The 25163-nt window shown below is 40.7% G+C and overlaps 1 protein-coding gene across 11 annotated transcripts in view; it reads left to right on the plus strand.

Annotated features, from left to right (window-relative positions):
• The window catches only part of RARB (retinoic acid receptor beta), a 946796-nt gene that overhangs the window by 835197 nt on the left and 86436 nt on the right, over positions 1–25163 (plus strand). Inside the window, exon 1 of one of the 11 annotated variants that reach the window (XM_056520003.1) lies at positions 24469–24526. The exons of the other annotated variants lie outside the window; for them this stretch is intronic. The gene's annotated coding sequence lies outside the window, so the exon portion shown is untranslated. Of the gene's footprint in view, positions 1–24468; positions 24527–25163 lie in introns of those variants that run through there. 11 annotated transcript variants of the gene reach the window in all.

A 25163-nucleotide genomic window follows, 5' to 3' on the forward strand; every position in this document is an offset into this window, starting at 1 on the left:
TTGAAAACTACACCCCTCACGAAATGTAATAAGAGGTGCAGTGAGCATTTACGCCCCACAGGTGTCTAACAGATTTTTTGAACAGTGGTCCATGAAAATTAAAAATTTTATTTTTCATTTGCACAGCCCACTGTTCCAAAGATCTGTCAAGCGCCCAATGAGCATTGTAGTGTGGCAGCAGAGCACTTGACATCCACACATGGGGTATTTCCATACTCATAAGAAATGGGGTTACAAATTTTGGGGGGCATTTTCTCCTATTACCCCTTGTAAAAATGTGAAATTTGGGGGAAAAAACTGCATTTTAGTGAAAAAAATAATTTTCATTTACACATCCGACTTTAACAAAAAGTCATCGAACACCTGTGGGGTGTTAAGGCTCACTGTACCCCTTTTTACGTTCCTTGAGTGGTGTAGTTTCCAAAATAGTATGCCATGTGGACATGCATGCGACATGCCCCCCCAAAAACCATTTCAGCAAAATTCCCTCTTCAAAATCCCATTGTCTCTCTTTACCTTCTGAGCCCTCTGGTGCACCGACGGAGCACTTTACATCCACATATGAGGTGTTTCCTTACTCAAGAGAAATGGGGTTACAAATTTTCGGGGGGGATTTCTCTCCTTTTACCCCTTGTAAAAAAATGGCTCTACAAGAACATGCGAGTGTAAAAAATGAAGATTTAGAATTTTCTCCTTCACTTTGCTGCTATTCCTGTGAAACACCTAAAGGATCAACAAACTTTCTGAATCTCATTTTGAATACTTTGAGGGGTACCGTTTCTATAATGGGGTCATTTATGGGGTATTTCTAAGATGAAAGCCCTTCAAATCCACTTCAAACTTAACTGGTCCCTGAAAAATTCCGATTTTGAAATTTTCGTGAAAAATTGGAAAATTGCTGCTGAACTTTGAAGCCCTCTAATGTCTTCCAAAAGTAAAAACATGTCAACTTTATGATGCAAACATAAAGTAGACAATATTGTATAGGTGAATCAATATATAATTTATTTGGAATATCCATTTTCCTTACAAGCAGAGAGTTTCAAAGTTCGAAAAATGCTAAAATTTCATGAAATTTGGGGATTTCTCACCAAGAGAGGATGCAAGTAACGACGAAAATTTACCACTATGTTAATGTAGAATATGTCATCTCTGAATCAGAATAAACGGTAAAAGCATCCCAGAGTTATTAATGTATAAAGTGACAAAGGTCAGGATTGCAAAAAAGGGCTCAGTCCTTAAGGGGAAAATGGGCTCAGTCCTTAAGGTTAATAATATATGCACACCAACATTATTCACGCCCGACATTATCTAATACTTACACGTTTAGAATGGCAGTAAATTTAGTACATTTATACCATCGCATGTACACTACAAATAGAAAATAGTGTGATCACAGAGCACATCCCCGAAATAAAGCAACACTCGTAACTGAATGTCATGCTTGCATGGGCAAGTTTATAAACTTGTAGATAAGTGATGTCCATGAAACAAAATCGTACATGGCAGCCAGCCTAGTACATGTCATTTTGATGCCGCAAGAATAAAATACCAGTTAAGTTTTCATTAGTGTTAGTACAGAATGTTGTTCTTGTGGTGAGACAAAATCGTCCTGCTCTGTAACTGTGTAAGAGCTGAACGTTTCAAGTCATATGATTATCCATGTTTAACATGCACACCTCATTGTTCAAGTCTTGCCTACAGTGTAATGACTGTGTCATGCCGGGTATGAATGCAGCAGGCCCTCATAATGAAGAAGAAATACTCTCCAGATTTTAGTCTTCACTGTTTATCACACACAGGAGGCTTTTCTTCCTTAAAATCCCAGCTTTTTTGTATATCGTGCAATTTGTCTACCATGTATATAGTTAGTAATCCCGACCAGCTGGACAATATATAATTAATCACTGACTTGGAGGATAGAACGATTCAAACATTAGATCAGAACTGGATTAGAACACCAGATTGGTTGCTATATACAGTGCAGTGTTTTTTACTGGTTTAGGTGGTAGAGTAGTAAATGAAGTTCACTATTCAGAGCGAAGGACAGAGAGGAAAAGAATAATTTTCCATTAGATCTGGTCAAATTACATTTGTTTATTTGTCTTTCTTTTAAAAAGGAATACTGTAAATGTGCTTATACTTCTGTAAATTATAGATTAATAAATAATCTGCAGTGGTTGCAGAATCTAAAAGATTGTTTCAAGATGTACAGAAACCCGACTACAACAACAGAATGGTATAAAGTATCAAAAGAATGAATAAGAACCTGATAGACCCTGCAGTGCCATCGCTCCGGTGACCTCTACTTATTCATGTTTAGTCGGCTGCTTGTCGTTTTGTATACCCACGTAACCTCTATAGTCCCTCACTATCCTATATGGTGTACAGTATTGGTTTTAAAAATAAAAAGGGTACCAGAAGTGGAGTACGTAACTATCCGTTCCAGTCTAACCATGAAGGGATTAATCCGGAGCTCTTTGGTAGTGTTAAAAAAACATATATTTATTTGTAATCTTCTCAACATCATGACAGACAGTACATAAAACAACAAATTTTCAATCTTCACAGCTGTCACGCCCCCTCCCATAGGCTTGCATTGAGGGGGCGGAGTGTGATGTCACACGGGGCGGGGCCTTGTAGTCACAACGCTCCGGCCCCGTGATCGACAGTAATCAGACCCTGAGCGAACACGCTCCGGGGACTGATTTTAACCGTGGTGCGGCGTGCAAGATCATAGGGGTCCCCAGTGGCGGGACCCCCGCGATCAGGCATCTTATCCCCTATCCTTTGGATAATGTCTAAGCACCGGAGTACCAACTTTAAGATAGCCGCCTCTGTTAGCTTCTTCCAACCTTCATTCTCCTTCTTCTTCCCTAGTCCGTGAGTCTGTATCTTGTGTTGGAGACCTCTGTATTGGACTTCTTTAATGGAGACCCTGAACTCTATTTTTTCAGTGCCTCTTATGCTCAAATTATGGGCGTATCTTTGATAATGTTGACTATGAGGGGTATTTATAAAACCTTGTACTCCATTATTTTGGCAGTAGTTTGTCTCTATTTTTTGGTGCAGTTGCTTTTTGCGACAATGTTTTGCACCAAACCATATAGAACATTTTTTACAAAGTGATATTGTTAGTCGTGACGTGGTCAAGAATTTATGATTTGCAACTTTTCAGTTTGTCGCTTATTTAGACACAATTCTACACCAGTCCTGACATACCTTAGAAACTGGCTGTGGACAGCATTATTAAAAGTCGCACATTTGTTGCTCAAAAAGTTGCAGAGAAATGTGATCAGCACCAGATTTATCACATGCCCTGTGCCATGTAATAAATTTGGTGCAGGTATACAGTTTTCAACACGTAAATTAATGGAGTAAAAAGTCATGCACCTCCTCCACTTTTCATGAATACCCCACTATGTCTTTTAGAAAGGGCATGTTTATCCTAATTGATTATGTGTCTACTATCACTAAGTGTTCATAAATATACATATAAGGTTTATTACGAGTATATTACTCCTCCCTTATGGGTTGGCCGAATATTCATTAACCAATTCAATAGAAAGGGTAACCTGGCACTGCGTTTCAATCGGGAGTATATTTCTGCAGTGAGGTGTAGGTTCAGCATATATGCAGGGGTGCTCACGCGGTATAAGTGACAGGCACTGCATGTACACACTTAGAGAGGAGAAGCAAAGAAACACGGATCTCTCACCACTACTGCAAAAAGCTGTGTTCTTTATTTTTTGCACATTGGCTCATATATAACAAACGGATGTTACGGCAGGGCAGTAGGTGCAGGGAGCACCGTCCAGAGCGACAGTGCTGTTTCACACCTACAAGGTGTTTCTTCAGGCCCGGAATTGACGTCACATCACAGGTAGAGCCACCTTAAGTAGTACATGCATACTAATAGCATAGGTGAGTCAAAATTAACAAAAACATAGATACATAACAACACACATGTAGTATCCAAGTAAAACTGTTATACTAAACCCGGACCCTATAGAAAAGCTGAAAATGTGCTATCCAGCGAGCTTCTTTTTGTAATAAAGCACGGTGTCTATCGCCCCCTATTTCTAGGGGATATTCTTTTTCCAGACCTGCAAATTTGATAATTTTTGTGTTTCTTCCATGGACTTCATTAATATGTGTAATAAATCTGGTAGCTCCCTATTTTGTTCTTACAGATCTCACATGTTCCCTTATTCTTTCAAATAGCCTGTGCTTTGTCTTGCCTACATAATAGTAGCCACAAGGGCACAGGAGACCAAATCTGAACCTTCTCTACCCAGGTTCAGATCGCACATGGAGCAATCCCCACACTTAAAGGGTTACGCCCCACCCCCTCAATGCAAGTCTATGGGAGGGGCGTGATGGCCACCGCGCCATCTTCCCATAGACTTTCATTGGGGGGGGGGCAGGTTGTGACATCACAAGGGGGCAGGCGTGAACACGGAAGCCCACATACAGCGTTAAGGAACTCAATGTTCCGGACGCTGGGGAGCGTGGTAACCCTTTAAAATAACTTTTTCTTCGTTAGCCAATCTACAGGGTGGGCCATTTATATGGATACACCTTAATAAAATGGGAATGGTTGGCGATATTAACTTCCTGTTTGTGGCACATTTAGTATATGTGAGGGGGGAAATTTTTCAAGATGGGTGGTGACCATGGCGGCCATTTTGAAGTTGACCATTTTGAATTCAACTTTTGTTTTTTCAATAGGAAGAGGGTCATGTGACACATCAAACTTATTGGGAAATTCAAAAGAAAAACAATGATGTGCTTGGTTTTAATATAACTTAATTCTTTCATGAGTTATTTACAAGTTTCTCTTTGTTTACAGCCATTGACATGTTGTCAAGGTTAACACGTGAGGAGTGGATAGAAATTGTGTTGATGTCTGGTGAACGCAGTAACCGGGTCATTGCAGCAGATTTCAATGCAAGACACCCTACAAGACCACCCATCTCCCATGCTACAGTTAGCAAACTTCTTGCTAAGTTTCGTGAAACTGGTTCAGTGTTGGATTTGCCAAAATGTGGACGCATGAAATCTGTCACTAATGAAGAAACATCAGTGGCTGTCCTAGCTTCATTCAGCAAGAGCCCACAGTATAGCACTCACTGCATGTCACTGGAGAGTGGCATTAGTCGAACATCCCTTCGGCGGATATTAGCTACTCACAAATGGCACCCTTACAAACTCCAGCTACTGCAGCATCTCAATGAGGATGACCCAGATCAGCCCATAGAATTTGCAGAATGGGCAAAACAAAAATTGGAATAGGACCCCCATTTTGTTCAGTGATGAGGTAAACTTTTATGTGAATGGTGAAGTTAACAAACAAAACCACCGCTATTGGTCTGACACTAACCCACATTGGATAGATATCTCCAAGACTGTTGGAATACAAAAATTTAGGGTATGATGTGGTATATGGGGTACAAAGATAGTGGGACCATTCTTCATCAATGGAAACCTCAAGGCCACTGGATATGCGAAATTGCTACATGATGATGTGTTTCCCTCTTTATGCACTGAAGCTGGCACGTTCCCCGAGTTTTTCCAGCAAGATGGTGCACCACCACATTATGGGTGTCAGGTCCGAGCATTCCTAGATGAACAGTTTCCTGGAAAGTGGATTTGTCATCGTGGGCCAGTTGAATGGCCCCCAAGGTCTCCAGATCTGACCCCCTTAGACTTTTATCTTTGGGGTCATCTGAAGGCAATTGTCTATGCTGTGATGATACGAGATGTGGAGCACCTGAAACTACGGATACTGGAAGCCTGTGCTAGCATTTCTCCTGCGGTGTTACTATCAGTGTGTGAAGAGTGGGAGAAGAGGGTTGCATTGACAATCCAACACAATGGACAGCACATTGAACACATTTTATAAGTGGTCAGAAACTTGTAAATAACTCATGAAAGAATAAAGTTATGTTAAAACCAAGCACATCATTGTTTTTCTTGTGAAATTCCCAATATGTTTGATGTGTCACATGACCCTCCTCCTATTGAAAAAACAAAAGTTGGATTCAAAATGGCAAACTTCAAAATGTCCGCCATAGTCACCACCCGTCTTGAAAAGATCCCCCCCCCTCACATATACTAATGTGCCACAAACAGGAAGTTAATATCACCAACCATTCCCATTTTATTGAGGTGTATCCATATAAATGGCCCACCCTGTATTAATTTTTTGTTCTTTTTCTCAGTGTTTTTGATCTCTAACAGTTCTATTCTGTTTAAGGGCCCATTCACACAGTGAGTAATTCAAGAGTAATTTACAAGAGTAATTCCTCTTGAATTCTCTGCTCCAAATGAATGCACATCTCCTCTGCCCGTTTACTTTAATGTTTTTTTCCACTGCCCTGTTCACACTGCGGAAATTACGCTGGCAGAATTCCGACGCTGAATTCCTTTCCGCTTGAAGAAAGAACATGTTCATTCTTCAAGCGGAAACAGCGAGCAGAATCCAATAAAAGTCAATGGTAAAAAAAATTTGTCCAACATCGTTTTCGAGCAGAATTCAAGCGGAATTCAGAAAAGTAGAATCAAATAGCCTCCTCCTTCATTCATCTTCATTTCCGCATTGGAAATTCCGCTTGAATTCCTCTTGATGGATAAAATGACAAAAAGCAACAATTTCGTGACCAAAATGATTCCTTGTGAATTCCTCTTGAATTCCTCAGTGTGATTACTGGTATCTGGGTCCTGTTCTAAAATGAACCAATTTTTTCGGATAGTATTACTCAGTAGGACATTCATGAAGAATTACAAAAGGAAAAAATGAACTTTTCATTTTTAGGGTCTATTTTCTTTTTATGTAATAGATAAAATCTAGTTCTTTTTTGGGCTTTTATAAATGCCCTTTAAATTATTTCCTCTGGTTACCCCCTTTCTAGCAGACATTTTTTCAAATCAACTGCTTGCTTTGCATATGTTTCGTTATTCGATTGATTCTCTTCAGTCTAATGGTTTGGCTGTAGGGCACATTGTTTTTAGTACTCTTTGGGTGGAAGCTGGAATAATGTAATAGCGCATTTTTTGCTATTTCTTTCCTAAACCTTTCCTGACCATCTTTGATAATTATCTCAATATCCAAAAACTCTAGGGAGACACCTCCAAACTGATATGTAAATGTCATATTGACACTATTGATATTATTGAGATAATTAACAAAATCACTGAACGTTTCTTTTGAACCCTCCCAGACCACTATGATGTCATCTACAAATCGTTAAAAGAGCTTAATATTCCTGATGTAAGGATTTTTTACTATTAGGACTAGGTCTCTTTTCAGTACAGTCAGAATCAGGTTGGCATATGTACAGGAGACCAGAGACCTCATAGCCGTGCCCTGTTTCTGTCTGTACCAGATACCCTCCTATTGGAAAGCATTATTTTCCAAGATGAATCTCAATGATTCATCTATGAATTGGATAAAGTCAGACGACTTTTCCAAACCATTTAGTATGAGGGATGCGGGTGTACAGACTTTCAACATCTATGGAGATGAGATAATAACCTTCTTGCCAAACAAAGTTCTCCAATATCTGAATCAGGTCTCCAGTGTCTTTGAGATATGTGGGCATAGTGTCCAAAATTGGGGACAGCAGCCAATCTAGGTAACTTGACAGAGACTCTGTCACTGAGCCAATCCCGGGCACAATGGGGTGGCCTGGGGGTTGGCTCAGTGACTTGTGGACTTTTGGTAGAATATACCAGTGGGGGCAATGTGGGGACTCAGGAAAAAGTTTATTTGCTGTAATGTTGGATAGAACCCCTTTCTCTGTATGTCTCCTAAGAAGGGACCTCATTTTATCTTTTATTTTGATAGTTGGATCACTCTTTCTTTTTCATAAACCATTGTATTCCTCAATTGTAGGTCAGCTTCCGTGGCATAGTCTTTTTTGTACCAAATGACCACTGCACCTCCTTATTTGCTTTTGAGACTATAATCTCCTCTTTATTAGCTAGCCATTTTAAAGCTTCTTTTTCCTTTTTTGGAATATTTGGCTCAGGCTGCGGATAAAAGAGCGCACGTGTGTCGCTGAGTACTGTTTTGTAAAAATGTCTATAGCACTGCCTGCCACAATTTGGGGATTAACCCCTTAAGGACCAAGGGTGTACCTGTACCTCCTGGGTCCTTTCGTTTTCTTTAACGAGGGGCCACAGCGGGTCGGGCCCGGGACCCGTGGCTAATAGCGCTATTAAGCCTTTAGAGGCAGCGTTCAAAGTTGAATGCTGCACCTAAAGTGAAAGTAGATGAATGCCGGTTAGCTCAAGGAGCTGTTCGGGATCTCTGCGGTGAAATCGCGGCATCCCGAACAGCTGTAGGACAGCAGGAGGGTCCCCTTACCTGCCTCCTGTTGTCCGATCGCCGATTGACTGCTCAGTGCCTTAGATCCAGGCATGAGCAGTCAAGTGGAAGAATCATTGATCAATGGTTTCCTATGAGCACTCAGAGATTGGACTCTCCACCACCGCAGTAACTTTGAGACGGCCGAGTCTCTAACAGCGTCTCCCCCATATACAGTGCGAGTAACAACCTCATCACCCACGCACAAGGTACGGTACATATGACTATAACTTATGTTTGAAGTATCATCGCTGCCTCTGTGAGACGGCAGAGTCTCTAGCAGCGATCTCTCTGCTCAAAGAGCTAGGACGAAAACATAATACCACAAGTATTACAAGTCATTGCTGTTTATTACTATCAATGGATACAAATTATTCTTTATTCAGCGCACTGTACAACTAACTGTTATACCTTGTACATCCTGTTCCATCTGGACATAAAGACCGGCGCAGTTACAGTTTTTACTGAAGAAATTTCATTTATTCTTATATCCTTATTAGGCTGGATTACCCACAGACATGTGGCTATTTTTATAAAAAGAAAATTTTACAATATTTTATGCTATTTTATTATTCAACAGTAATTTAAAGAGTTTTTATTGCCTTAGTATCTATTGTATTTATACTGTATTATTTGTATCTCTGCAGACCCACAAGTGCCCTGTGTGTCACGGAACACTCATTTTAATAACTTATTTAATAAATATTGATCAATCCAGTATTCAAGACCCTGAGCCTCAATTTCTTTTACCATATTCATAAATTTTTGACATTGTGGGTATAATTGCCATTTGAGTTGCTCGGGTCACTGGCTGCTGGTGTGATAGCAGTGTTACTACTTGCGCTCCGGCCGCGCATGGTGGCCGCGAACGCACGGTCTCTGCTCCCGGCGGGACCGGGATTCACATTGTGGGACGCACCCGCATGCGAGTCCCGGCCCGTCGCTTACCTCGCTCCCCTGCTGCCTCCTGCTCTGCTTCACAGCACCAGCGCACGTGCCCCTGTCTCCTAGGGCGCGCGCTGGTGCTCTGAGATTTAAAGGGCCAGTACGCCCATAATTGTATGCACCTGTACAGCCCTATTAAAGTTGTTGCACCTCCCACACCCCCCTGCCCGATCTTCAGTGCCATTTGCCTTAGAGAAAGCGTACCCTATTGCCTGTTTGCCATACCCGTGTACCCAGACCTTTCCGCTACATGTACTGACTACGAACCTTTGCCGCCTGCCTTGACCTTCTGCTACGTTGACTACTCCTCCATCTCATCCTCCTGTACCTCGTCTTGCCCGGTTACCTGTGTGGTCGAGCCGTATTGGGGGTAGCGACCTGGGTGTCGCCTGCCGCAGCAAATCCATCCCGCCTTGCGGCGGGCTCTGGTTAAGACAAGCGGCACCTTAGACTCCGCTCCCCGATACGGTCCGAGTCATCTGCCACACAGGTAGAAGATCCACATCTTGTTCCAGACCGCCCGCATCCAGGTGCGTGACAGGAGCCTCTCCTATATTTTATTTTTGCTTAATTTACAAATCTGTTTAACTTTCTGAAGCCAGTTGATGTGAAAACAAAATAGTTTTCCACCGGAGTACCCCTTTAAGCCCATCCAGTGAATAGCAATAACCCTTATGGCTAAAATTTGAGTACTACATAGAAAGATACGTTTGCAATGTGGTCAAATTTCTTTGTATAATTCCCCAATGGCAGGGGCGTAGCTAAGGGCTTGTGGGTCCTGGAGCAAAAGTTCTGCTTGGACCCTTCCTCCTGACCCTAATGATCTGTGCACACTGTCCTGTAATGTTCTGTGCCACCATGCACCTGTTTATCTGTTTCCCATGCGCCTATTAATCTATGCCGCCATTTGCTTATTGATCTTTGTCACTATACTCCTAATGATTTGTGTCCCCTAAGCCTAAAGCATTGTTTCGAAATCAGTGGCTCTTCAGAGGTACTTCAACTCCCACCATACCCTAACAGCAGGACATAATGGGACTTTTAGTTGTGCACCATCTGGAGGATTAAAGATAGGGGAATATTGAGAATAAATAAACTGTCACCATGGTAATACTCACCTGTCGTCCTCTGGTCAGGTCAGACTACTGTGGATATAGGCAACGTTAGTTGCTTCAGCACCACACAGGAAATGCCGAGCCACAGGACAGGCAGCCGAGCGCTCTTTTGTTCCTGACGATGTTCAGCTTTTCAGTTGTAAGCACATCAAGTGAATATAGAGCCTAAATGCAGATCTAGTGTGTTGCAAGAAGGACCTGAGCCCTTCCCAGCTAAGGCTACTTTTACACTTCCGCTGGGCTACGCCAAAAACAGCCGTTTAAGAAAAAAGAAAAAACAGCCGTTTAGGCTCTTTCTTTTTTTTTTTGTATTTAACAGTCGTTAGTGAGCCCAACGGAAGGCATAACGGGCACAGAGGATCCCATTCACTCGAATGGGATTCTCTGACGTCCGTTATTGCAGCTATTATTCTGCCGGAAGATAGCGGGAGAAAAGACATCTAATTTTTCTCCCGCTATCTTCCAACGGACTCGCTACTGACGGGCAGTGTGAAAGGAGCCTAAGGGACCTGGTCGCAATTGAGACCACAGAGACCCATTTGGCTACATCACTACCCTGAGTTTACAATGCAGAGGGTCAAAAGAAACAGGAATGAAGATAACTTCTGGTAAAAGACCAGATGTCATATCTGTGGGCAAGGCCATATTAAATCAATAAAGTCTGCATTGTCTATATTAAAAATATAAAAGAGAGCACTCCATAGCGTAAAACCAACTGGGTAGGTATTGGTAGAAGGATTCTTTTTAAAACCTCTTACCCCAGGTGGTTGTGTGAGCTCACACACAACAATGGACAGCGTGTAAGGATTGTTAGAGCCCGGTCTGCAGCCTCCCAACCAAGTAGATAGCGACAAATGGACTTCAAAGGTGCGGGTGGGTCTTTTGCGGCGCTGACTCGGAACAGGCACATCAGGTTAAATACATTTTAATAAACCTTTTATACTCACCTGATGTGCCTGTTCCGAGTCAGCGCCACAAAAGACCCACCCGCACCTTTGAAGTCCATTTGTTGCAATGTCTATATGACACCTGGGACATACCGAGGCGGGTATGCTGCCCATCTTGTGCAAATGACTGCGGATAAATAACACTGATGGAATATGAATAAATGTGTAAGTTTGTTTTTTACACCTTGGGAAATAAGGTGATGGGAGTCCATGGCTTCTTCCCTGTCTACAGCAGCTAGTGTAGGAACTAAATGCTCCCACCTAGATTAGTTTCTGTTCAGTAACTGTTTATTAGTTGCAACTCTCTACCTTAGGGCACATTCACTTGACTGATAAAAATGTGGATTTTACTGTGGAATACATATAGATTCCAATCTAAAATCCATGTGAAAATCCAGGAATTCATTAGTGAATTCCACCCGTAGCTATGTGAAAATGCTCTTAAATTTAAAGCAGCGAGCATAATAAATACGCATATAGAAGCATGGTATAAATATAGGTCCCTGGCATCCACATTGTATCTCTTTCATTCTTTTTACTGTAAAAAAAAAACTAATTCTAAACATGATTTGTTGGACAATAAGTGTAGCTAGTTTAATGCTGCTCAGGTTTGCATTGGCTTATACATGGCACGTTGTCATAAATTGGTGCAGTATCTGGGATAAACCCATTTATTGTTTGTGTAAGGACCAACCTCTGCTTGAAAACAATGCTGCCATTGTTCTGTCATTAGCACGTCTGCAGGTGGCCAGCGCAGCCTTACAGCAAGTGTAACTTTAGATCTTCCACTACTTAGTAACATAATTCCTGTCACAATGTCAACTTTCACATTCACCACTCCTGTTTTTTTTTTTTTTTTTCCGGATTAAATGTTTCTTTCCAAAAAACATCTGTTGTGAGGTTTCAGATTATATTGATGCTATAAAATCATACATGTCCATTCTGTGGTCCTTACATATGAAGTAGCTAATGGTCAGTGTGACGTTCAGTACATGTTTCTATAGCAAAGAGAGATTTGCTCACTATGGCTACTAAGTAGTTTTACTGCGTAAAATATGAGGAAAATGAAATGATCCAAAAAGTTCTTGTGTTTATGCATAAAATAGTAGAATGTAAAAATAATATATATTCCTGACATCAGGTTACTTAGTCTACCTATTAATCAGATTTTTTCATAATATTTTTTAAAGGGAAGTTCAGGATAATGCGTAACTTTCTTTGTCTCCCAACACTGAATGCTTCTTGTCTGGTGGTCTTCTTTCTCTAGAGTTATTGGCTGGACTGGGGGCCACAAGATCTCCCTGGTACACAAATCCATTTCCTGATTTACTAATGTAAACCTGACCTGTTTTGTTGGGTTGTGTGCCAAGATGAGGTGCAGTAGGTCACAATTTGGCACATTGCCGCACCAGAATGTGTGGTGCAAGGCGCAAAAATAAACCTACAAACCTGAAAAGGGGGCTCGGCCTATTGAAAAAAGGGGCGTGTTCTCACAACCTGACCTATTTACTATTGAATTCACAGAAAAGCCTGTGAATTAATGGCTGGAAATTTCAACCATGAAATAGCTGGTCAGAAAACTTCCCCAACTTGTGAATTTGTTAATCCCCATAGTAAATAGAGAGGAATCCTGCAAGTTAGAAACAACATTTCACACTAGTAAAAACTCAACACTCTTAGTAAATGAGGGCCAATGTGTGAACCCAGCCTAAATATTTCTCTGCAACACAATATATCATTCATTGGACACTTTCCCTTTAAAGAGGACCTGTGGTTGATTTAAAAAAAAATAATTGTGTTATGTCACTTTATAGCCTTGAATGCTCTAATTCCAATGTTTTTTTTTATGTTCTTGCTATGCCCCCAATTTCTAAAATATTGCTAAGTTAAGGGGGTTTAAGGGGTATGATAATGAAGTTACTAATCACCTTTTTTGAGTTTTCACCCATCTGACTAGATCTTAACTAGATAGTAAAACAACTACAGTGAATTCTCACTTAGTGGACACCTCCCAGTAGTGGACAGTTTTTAATTCCCCGGCAGGGTCCCATAAGACAATGTATTTGCAACCTCCAAATAGGGAACATTCCCAATAGTGGACGTGGACACACCCAATAGGTGACAAAACACTCCCAATAGGGGACAACAGGGGACAAAACACTCCCATTAGGGGACAAAACACTCCCAATAGGGGATAACCAGGCTTATGTGCCAGTCCTACCTTGTACACAGGCCTGTCATCAGTGGGTACAGCCAATACCCCAATAAGGGGCCCAGACTCCCAGGGGGCCACATCATTTCCTCTTGATCCCCCCTGTGCTATTTCTTTACCCCTTTGCCACTTTATTTAGAGGGGGTGATGAATTTACACATAGGGTAATAATGGGGTAATGAAATGGCACAGGGGGTAAGGGGGATTATTTGGCATAAGGCATAAGGTGGCACAGGGTATAAAAGGGATGATTAAACGGCATTCGGAGATTCTACTGTAATATTGCTTTTTATCATGTTTTATAGGTAGTGAGTGAGTACAGTACAGTATTCAGTCATTTAGAAAGATTTTCAAGCCTTTTTCCCAATAGGGGACATCTTTCAGTAGCGGACACTTTATTGCCCGTGAGTGCCCGCTATTGGCAGATTATACTGTATATCTCAGGAAGGGGGGGGGGGAGGTAGTTTTAAGAAAGTAAAAGCACCTATAGAATCAGGACACCAGATTTTATGAAATAATAGAAAAAAAACTCAATTTCATGCATCTATGAACAAGTGGCTATTGTTACTTCATATTTATTATGTTCCAGTATGAACCAAGCTGACTCGTAGATTTATTTCCATCTGCTTTATTTTAGTACTCCCCTCTCGGACCTATAACCCAAAACTGAAGCCAAAATGACTTTCCATTCTAATCTGGCTTGTCTCCGCCGCTCTAATTACTATGAGTGTTGCTGCCTTCATTAGTCTTGCTTTATCTGAGGTAGCGGCTCTGACAATAAGTCAGTGCAGTTATCGGTAAAATATTTCCAGTAGTTATAAAAGTCTTTGTCTAATTAACTTGTTAACAATTGACATTAATTAGCTAATATGTCATTGAAGCAAAGTATTGAAAACAAAACAGCATTGTTTTGCTCAGATGAAGTTAGAACTTTATTCCTAAAGAAAAGGACCATGAATTTGGAATAGAAATCCAATGGATGATATCTTTATGTCCTTTTTATTTTGTATAGCTCTGAGAAATTAGACAAGAGACCAATGTTTCCCAAACAGTATGCCTCATGCTGTTGCAAAACCACAACTCCCAGCATGCCTTGACAGACTTTGGCTGGTAGTTGTAGTTAAAGGGGTACTCCACCCCTAGACATCTTATCCCCTATTCAAAGGATAGGGGATAAGATGTCTGATCGCGGGGGTCCCGCCGCTGGGGACCCCCACAATATAGCATGCGGCACCCACCGGTTACTGCTCCGGAAGCGCTGTAGGGTCTGGCTCCCAACCACGGAAATGGAAGACTGTGATGTCTCAACTCCGCCCCCTCAAGTCTGTGGGAGGGGGCGTGACGTCACACGGGGCGGAGTCATGATGTCACGATCTTCCATTCCCGTGGTTGGGAGCCAGACCCTCCAGTGCTTCAGGAGCAGTAACAGGTGGGTGCCGCATGCTATATTGCGGGGGTCCCCAGCAGCGGGACCCGCGCGAGAAGACATCTTATCCCCTATCCTTTGAATAGGGGGACAAGATGTCTAGGGGTGGAGTACCCCTTTAATGCAATAGCTGGAGGCACACTGTTTGAAATCAATGCATCAGGGTATGTTCAGACATAAATAATCTGATGCAGGTTTTCCAAAGGTGAAATTCTGCTTGCAGATGTTTTGCTGAGACATTCTGCAAGCAATATATCTGCAGTGGAAAATCCACAAGCGGATTATGTTGCTGCCCATTGAAGTCAATGGGTAGCAACATAATCTGCTTCCTGATTTTTAGCTGCAGAAATTCTGAAATTTCAGCAGCGAGAAGCCCATAGCTGATTATTTACTTGTAAACGTACCCTATGACTATAATACAGGTCCATTAGACTCTGTTTACAATTCCTTTTTTTTGTGTGTTGTTTGGGTTGCATATGGAAATTGTATCCATAGGCTCAGTCACCAGACGAGGGCTATAATAGCATTCTTTGGCCTCTGGTATGCTTAAGATACTTGTTGCTTAGGCTTCTGCTCTGTTTACATCATTTATAGATATGCTGTACAGCAGCCCTACTGAAAACAATAGTCTGGAGGGAACTTTATTGACTTCTAGGGGAAATTAAAGGGATATTCCAGGATTTGAATTGACTGTGCTACAGGGGCTGTGAAGTTAGTGTAGTTCTTTATATAGTGTCTGTACTTGTGTTTGATGGTGGTTTCGCAATTCGTTTGTGATTTTGGTTTATTTTTAGCAGCATACAAAATGAATGTCGTCTCAGGTTTTCCCAGGTTACATTACATCACTAGTCAGGTGTTCAGAGGGAGCCTGTCTTTGCTTTAATGGGTGGAGCGACTGCTGGGTGGGAGGGAGATCATTCTGCAGTGAATTGTAGTTTTACAACAGCTGGAGATACCCTTGTTAGAAAACACTAGTCTTTTGCATATAAGAAAGCTCCGGTGTGTTTCAATGGGTGGGGTGGCTGATGTGTGGGAGGGAGAAAAGTGACCTCACATTTACAAACAAGGAATCATGGGACTTGTAGTCAGAGGGAGGAAATTCCAACAGGAAATAGCCATTTCACAAAAAGATAGCTACAGCGCCACGGTTGATTCAAAACATAGCTGTTTAGCTCCAAGACAAGCACAGATCCTTCCTAAGCATGTCCATTACTGGCTGGCAGGTACATACTAAAACCAAAATATGGTGGATAACCCCTTTAACCAGACATGCTCTGTGACCTCTACAGCAGTCATTGTGCAGAAAGGGAAGAAGGTGTGATGTGACTATTACCTATTGTAAATGGCTGATTTACCTATCTATTGGTATCACCTTTCATTGTAATCCCGCCTATGATGAAAGGACATGTCAAAAGTTTTTAAAAGTGTCAAGCACTTATTGATACAAAAACAAAAGACAAATCTTGGTTGTGACAGAGGTCTTGTTTTGCTGCTAGAGTCAATGTTAAACACATTCTTTTCTACATAAGATGTCTGTTGAATGGAGGCCAAAACCATAGCTGGATACAGAAAGGTACCTGACTGTTCTGAGAGTCAGGAACTATTATAAATTTTACACATTTTCATAAAACCACTTCCAGCTAAATTCACTGACTGGTACCTTAAACCACTGTCGGACAATACTGTCATCAACATTGACTAATGATCAATGTTCGGAGGGGAAACTGTCTTCGAGAATGGTTTGCTTATTGTTTGACTTATTCAGTTTTTTCTCGTTTTACTTATCATAGACTCAAGTCTGTCTTGTTCAAATGGTACTATGTACTGTGTCAATAAAGTTTAGTTACAACAAAAAGAAAGAACGGCCAAATAACATTGAATATCTTGTTACATTGGCTCCTGTCAAGGGCTAAGAGAAATTGGTGGAGGCATGGTAATTCTCTGGGCAATTCAACAATGGAGAAAAAGGGCATGGCTGCAAATCCACAACTAGTACTAATGGCAATTGTGTGGATTATACATTGGCATGTACCCCATAACTAAACATTATTGCAGCCGAGCTCATCCCTTATGACAATGACATTCAGGATTTACCTATGGTAAATTGACATGGATGTGAATGGCAGAAACTTCATAGTTGATTTCCTTTAGTAGGTATCTACGTAAATATATGTGAATTCCTACTGGAGAAGAGCAATTTCTTCCACTTCATTTGACTTATGGGTCTACCTTATTGCCGAAGGTAGAAATATAGGTCACTGGTAATGTATTAGGTCTCAGCAGGTTGAATAAAAGTAAAAAAAAAAGTGTTCTTACCCCAAATCATGTTCAATGTACCATTTTTAATCCATGTAATTCTTTACATACATATGTGTATAAGGGTATTTTTTCTGTGGTTTCTCACAGTATGTAAATACAGAGACAAGCTAAGTTGTATCTATATGTTTTAGATGGGTGACATATATAAAATGAAGCCTTATCCGTTGCCTTGATAAAATAAGATCAAATTGCAGGCCTAAAAACCATTCCTCAAGGGCACTGATGCAATATGTGGAAACAGGACATTTACATTAAACTGAGCAAACCCCGCAAAATCTCCAATTAACAAGCCCCAAACAAAAGAATGACACATTTGGGCAACATAATACTACAATGTAAAGGGAAGGAAGTGTGTGGGCCATCTATTCAGTGTCCAGGCCTTTTGCTGTTTCCAAGTAATCCCAATTAATGCATGGAGATTCTTGTATAAAAGAGTAATTACTAAATATGTTCTAGAAGGACACAAAAGTTCTGGAAAAAGAAGAAAGGTTGGCTAAAGCAATTACTGGGGGATTCTGTCTTGCTCTGTTTGTTAAAAAACAACAACAAAAAAAGGAAATTTGGAATAAAGTTTTACAATTCACTGACTTTGTAGTTTGTTACATATATATAGTTATAAAGCTTTAAGGCTAAGTTTCCACTTGGTTTTTTCTCTAGCAGTTTTTGGATATCTGCCACTGCAGTTTTTGAGCCAAAATCAGAAGTGTATTCAAAAGGAATGGGACATATAAAGAAAGAAATTGCACTTCTCCTTCTGACTTTGGCTCAAAAACTGCAGTGGCAGTTTTCCAAAATCTGCCAGAAAAAAAACCAAGTGGAAACTTAGCCTAAGGGTAGGGTCATACGTTCCGTATGTTGCTGCATATTTTCCTACCCATTGAAGTCAATGGGTAGCAAATTCAGCTGCGGATTTGGCTACACATTGACTTCAAAGGGAAGGAAAATATGCCGCAGCAAATACACAGTAAAATATGGAACATGTGGCACTACCCAGAAAAGACAAATGTGCCAGTATAGGCAGTGAACAGTGCACCAAAATAGAAAGAGAGACAAAGTAATTCAACCAGGAGAGTCAGGGTCAGGTGTAAAATGTCAGTCTAGAGGCAAGGTCAGGCAACAGGCAATTGTCATGGTCCAGAAAAGCAAAATCACAATAAATGATAGTGATCTTTGATAATCAGATGATTGTTTAACCCCTTAAGGACTAAGACAGTTTTCACCTTAAAGGGGTAGTCCACTGGAAAACATTTTTTTTTAAATCAATTGGTGCCAGAAAGTTACAGATCTGTAAATTACTTCTATTTAAAAATCTTAAAGGGTACCTCTCATCAAAAAAACTTGCAGAATAACTTTACAGATGCATGTTATTAAAAAAATATGCGTCTTTCTATTACATTTTCCACTTTGAAGAAATGACCACTAGGGGTCTCCCTACCAGTCCTAGCAGCAAGCATTTCAGACTCATGCTGGAGTGCTAAACACTACGAGCTGCCAGTCTGCTTTGTTCACAAAGGAGAACACTCAGAGCTGCCAGCCTGCTTTGTTCACAGCCTGTTTGGCTGTGAACAAAGCAGGCTGGCAGCTCTGAGTGTTTAGGACTCCAGCATGAGTCAGAAATGCTTGCTGACAGGACTGATCGGGAAAAATACAATAGAAAGAAGCATATTTTTCATTAACATGCTATTGGAAAGTTATTCAACATTCATTAATCTAAAATATATCAAAAGTTTACTTGATGAGAGGTACCCTTTAACCCTTCCAGTACTTATCAGCTGCTGTATGTTCCAGAGGAAGTTTCTTTTTGAATGTCCTTTCTGTCTGACCACAGTGCTCTCTGCTGACACCTCTCTCCATTTTAGGAACTATCCTGAGTAATAGCAACTCCCCGTAGCAAACCTATCCTGCTCTGGACAGTTCCTAAAATGCACAGAGGTGTCAGCAGAGAGCACTGTGGTCAGACAGAAAATAAATTCCAAAAGAAAAGAACTTCCTGTGGAGCATATAGCAGCTGATAAGTACTGGAAGGATTAATATTTTTAGTAATTTACAAATCTAAGATACACCAAAGGAAAAGATACCAGCAAAGAAAAAAGTAATGGAAAAAGTATAGCTTTATTGAACAAATATTAGATTAAAAGACATAAAAAAGCAGTATTGCACAGATAATAATACCAAAAGAGACATGAACAAGGGCAGATGGTCACATATAAGTTTAAGAAGTAAGTATAGACCAATGAACATACAATAAATAAAGTGCCTCAAAGTAGTGCAAAAGTCGATAAAGTGCAAGAGTCTAATAAAATCCAGTGCCAAGTAGGTACAATAAATCTTACCCAGGCCCCCTGAGGAAGCTCGACGGAGCGAAACATATGTAGGGGTTGGCATGTCCTGGGTAAGATTTATTGTACCTACTTGGCACTGGATTTTATTAGACTCTTGCACTTTACTGACTTTTGCACTACTTTGAGGCACTTTATTTATTGTATGTACATTGGTCTATACTTACTTCTTTAACTTATATGTCACCATCTGCCCTTTTTCATGTCTCTTTTGGTATTATTATCTGTGCCATACTGCTTTTTTATGTCTTTTAATCTAATATTTGTTCAATAAAGCTATACTTTTTTCATTACTTTTTTCTTCGCTGGTATCTTTTCCTTTGGTGTATCTTGTATCTATGTGATACCAACATACACTTACCTTGCAGAGATAGTTTCCTACAGGATGTTATTTGGAGCATAATTTACAAATCTGTTTAACTTTACCAGGGGATTTGAAAAAAAGTTTTCCAGGGGAATACCCCTTTAAGGACCAGGCCAATGTTATTTTAGTGTTTTTGTTTTTTCCTCCTCGCCTTCTAAAATCCATACATTTTTTATATTTCCATCTACGAACCCATATAAGGGCTTGTTTTTTGCGTGACCAATTGTACTTTGTCTATAAAATGTACGGCAAACCCACAAAATTCTTTTTTTATGGAGGAAATGTAAATGAAAACCACAATTTTGCAAATTTTGGAGGGTTTCGTTTTGACACTGTGCACTTCACAGAAAAATGACGTGTTCTTTATTCTGTGGGTCAATATGATTAAAATGATACCCATGGCTACATACTTTTGTATTAATGTACCGCTTAAAAAAAAATCTAAAACTTTTTGTACTAAATCAGTATGTTTAAAATCGCCCTATTTTGACCACCTATAACTTTTTCATTTTTCCATATATGGGGCGGTATGAGGGCTCATTTTTTGCACCGTGAACTGTACTTTTTTTCTTACTACATTTGCTTATATAAAACGCTTAAATCACTTTTTATAAAATGTTTTGGGAATAAAATGTGACCAAAAAGCAGCAATTTGGGGATTTTTTTTTTTTTTTTTTACGTTTACGCCATTCACTATACGGGATCATTAACATTATATTTTGATAGATGGGAAATTTACGCACGCGGCAATACCAAATATGTTTATTAATTAATTTCTTTTTTATGCTTTTGGGGGGGAAATTGGGAGAAAGGAACAATTTCCATTTTTATTGGGGGAGGGGATTTTTCAATTTTTTTTTTACTTTTCATTTTTACATTGTTTAACTTTTTTTTTACACTCCGAAGGACGTACATTTACGTCCGTGGTTGTTAAGGGGTTAAGTGTCCCATCATGACAGGTCGCTAAGCCTAAGCTCAGTAAGGTTGACCGGCAGTAAGTTAATTTTAAAGCCAGTACTTTTAAGTACAAATCGAAATGCTTCAATATTTGGGTAACACTAAACTTTAACAGTCTATTCACAAATTGGCCCTGATTTACTAAGAGTGAAGTGGAGTTTTCTTTGTGGGTTTCAATTCTCTAAAGTTTTTTCTCCACGGTATTTACTAAGGTTTCCCTACATTTTGCACTTTCCCTACACTTTGCTTTTTTTACACATGCTCGGATCTGTAGGGTTTTCCTCAGCTGAAATCCACCTCATTTTCTGTGAAAACCTTAGTAAATATGTAGTTTTTTGTGTGAAAATGTCGGGGTGAAACGCCCACTTTTCCGTGGACACGCCCACTTTTCCGTGACCACGCCCTTTTTTCTGGTTTTCTCAGTAAAATGGAAAGCTAATCGGGTTTTTCCAATTCTGGTGCAAATTCTGGCGCAGGCAGAATTTCTGGCGCACTCTGCCAGAATCTGGCACACAACTTGCCAAAAACATGTTGGGTTTACAATAGTAAATCAGGGCCATTATGGTTATAATTAGTTTGAATTTAAAAAAAACAAAAACAAAAAACTAATATGACTATGATGTGTGATTATACGGTGTATCTTTTAAAATGCTATATGGGAAAAGACTAGAACCTACAGCCATCATTATCCATCTTGATAAAAATAACACTGAAAACGGTTTTATAATACTCTCTTTGACCATTTATAATAAATGCGTAAAAATGACCTTAAAGGGGTTGTGCGCTGCCCTGCAGTTCGGAGCTCCGCTAACAGCGTCCGGAAGTTCATTACTCCGAACGCTGTGTGCGGGCCTCCGTGTTTTACAGCCGCCAGGCGTGACGTCACGCCCAGCCCCTTCGTTACGTCTCGCCCGCCCCCTCGTGACGTCACGCCCGCCGCCTCTACCAAAGTCTATGGGAAGGAGGCGTGACGGCGGCCGTGACGTCACGAGGGGGCGGGCGAGACGTCATGAAGGGGCCGGGCGTGATGTCACACCCGGCGGCTGCTAACACGGAAGCCCGCACACAGCATTCGGAGTAATGAACTTCCGGACGCTGTGAGCGGAGCTCCGAACTGCAGGGCAGCGCACAACCCCTTTAATACAGGATTTAAATTTTACACAATTTAGCAACCGTGATTTGAAAACAGCCCCAGAGATTTTTTTGTTTTCTCTAAGAAAATAACCCAGCTTTTTGAGTTGGAGCATAGCAATAAAAGGAAAAATGGTATAGTAATACATTTGGTAAAATAGGAATAAGAAGCCCACTGTGGACTGTAGGCTTGGTAAATGATGTAGACATTCAATGCACTGCAGACCACTCTAGGGAGCACACAATGAAAACAGCAGGCCAATTGGCTTCTATGCTGGAAAGAGTTATGAAATGGATTGGATTATATTTTATAATGACTTATGGTACTTATAGCAGTGGAGCTTATTGATACTTACTTTGAAATATTTAGCAGCGCTAAGTACTATTATATTTAGCAGGTGGTTTTACAGTTATCAACAAATGTGTACTTTTCTGCTGATATGCTCTAAATTATGCTCCCCTTACTGCCCATTGGGGACTCTTCCAGCAAATAAACAAACATCAGTACCTTTTCGTGGCTATTTTTCATTGCAAAGAAGCAGTTTTTATAGCAAAATTAAGATATCTAGTTTCATATAGTGCTTGTACTTACCATTTGCTAATGATGTATTAAAATGATTGCCTGCACATGGAAACACATAAAACGCAGCAAAGGTATCTCCTTTTGTTGTAGGGTTAATATTAATATAAACACAATTACAGTATACGCATTGTACCTAGAGACTTTATGTTTTAAAATATGAAGTAATATCCCTTAGACGACACAGGGCATACATGGTCGGGAGTACCTTGCTATCAACAACCGGTGTAGTGAAAACTGTGCCCTGTAGCGGAATGTTACCCTCCGCACAGGGACACAGTTCCCTGCTTTATAGCCAGCTCCCTTTCACTCCATTCCCGCTACCCTTTCTCAAGTGGACGGGACACAGTTTAGAAAGACTGTGGAGAGCAGCCAGAGGGGTGCTCCACAGCCTTTCTCCCGCCCGCAGTGCATATCTACCATCGCCCGCTACATGTTACAGTGAGGACATGCTGAGTGTTGTAGTTTTAGAACAGTTAGCGCGTGAATGGTGGATGTGTGCGGCGTGGGCAGGTTGGAAAAAGTCTCTGTCCCCGTCCCCCTGAGAGAGGGTAGTGGCGATGGAGTGAGAGAGAGCAGACTGTAAAACAGAAAACTGTGTCGCTGTGCAAAGTGTCACATTCCATTTCAGGGACACAGTTTTCTTCATTACATTGGGACATACCGATAATGCCGGGCTGTTATATCAACCCCTTTTCCCTTTTTTCAAATAAAGAAATGTAAACAAAATGTCTAAATGGGGAAATGTCTAAATTACTAAAACATAAGGTTAAAGAGTACCTGACACCAAACTAAACTTTTAATATATTGTTCCTTATGTTATTATAAGACACTTTGCTATTTACTTGCTGTTAAAAATTATCAACCTTTATATGTTTTTAATGTGATTGAAAAAATGGCCACTAGGTGGCTCTGTTCTGTTCCCAAACAGTATTTGGTCCCCACCCGGACTTGCAGAAGTCCAAACTCAGGAAATGCGTGCGGGGCATGGCGATGCACAGCTCTCGCAGGCTTCAGTGACAACGCGCCTGCTGGGGAACGTCCAAATGGAGTGGAGTTTTCTTTGTGAGTTTTGATTTCCAACAGGTATTTTCCCAAGGTATTTACTAAGGTTTCCCTACATTTTGCACTTTTCCCTATGTTTTGCTTTTTTTTACAACTGTTCTGATCTGTCGGGTTTTCCTCAGCTCAAATCCACCACATTTTCTGTGGAAACCTTAGTAAATATGTTGGGATTTTTCAAAACTGTCAGGAACACGCCCCTTTTGTCTGGACCATGCCCACTTTCTCCCATGCCATGCCCCCTTTTTGAGTTTTTCTTGAATAATGGAGAGTTTAGGTTTTTTTTGGTCACAAATTGTGTCACATGGAACATGCGACACAATTTGGGAGCAAAAACCAATAAAAAAGAGTCAGGATGACATTAGTAAATAAACCAAAATGTGAGCAAGGAGAAAGGTATGATACACAGCTTTTTAGGGCTCAGAAATGTTTTTTAGGGCAGGAGGGGTGTTAGGAGTAGTTAGGGAATATAATAGGAGTTAGTTTACAAAATATGGTTTGATGACAGGTACTCTTTAACCACTTAAGGACTCAGGGCGTACCTGTACACCCTGAGTCCGCTCCCTTTCTATAATGATCCAGGCGCTGAGCTGTGATGAGATTGTGGCTGAAGGACCTGCCTTGATGACATAAAGAAGATGGGATTGAGCTATGATGAGACTGTGGCTTAAGGACCTGCCTTGATGCTATAGTGTCGGTTGGGCTAAGCTGTGATGAGATTGTGGCTGAAGGACCTTCAATGATGATAATGATGGGGGGTAGGTAGGGCTGAGCTGGAAGGGGCTGTAAAAATTAGAAAGGACATTATTGTAGGAATATTGTACAGAGGGGAAGTTTTACAGGTTGCAAATCACTGCTGTATGGTAGTACATGCACAAGAATAAACTTTGTACATGTACTGCTATAGATCAGCTCTGCAGCTAGTGCAGAACTGCAACTCCCAGTATGTCCTCACAGATTGTACTATAGCAGTACATGCATTGAAAGTTATAGTTCTGGGTCAGTTTTGGTTTCGGCCAAGCACTTCCTAAATTTTTGGTTTCGGCCCAAAATTTTCATTTTGGTACACCACTAGTAGTAACTAGTAAGGACTGTAAAAGTCCTTTTACACAGGCTGATGGGCTGCAGATAACAATATCCGATCTTGGTGATCAGCACACGTTTACTGAGCCTGATCTCTGGATTGTTTGGGCAGTCCTTTAAATTCATCAATATTAGCCACACATCCCTTGTTTACAAAGGACCAGCTGATGACAATTATTTTATGGGCTACACAAAAGATGCAATCAGCCACTTGTTTGTCACCTGATGACTTTTCTTTTTTAAATGGGCTGAATATTGGGAATAAGTGTTCCTGGGAACACTCATTCACCCTATAATCAGCCCCTGTTAGAA

The sequence above is a fragment of the Hyla sarda genome, chromosome 5 (assembly GCF_029499605.1).
Source record: "Hyla sarda isolate aHylSar1 chromosome 5, aHylSar1.hap1, whole genome shotgun sequence".
Lineage (NCBI taxonomy): Eukaryota > Metazoa > Chordata > Amphibia > Anura > Hylidae > Hyla > Hyla sarda.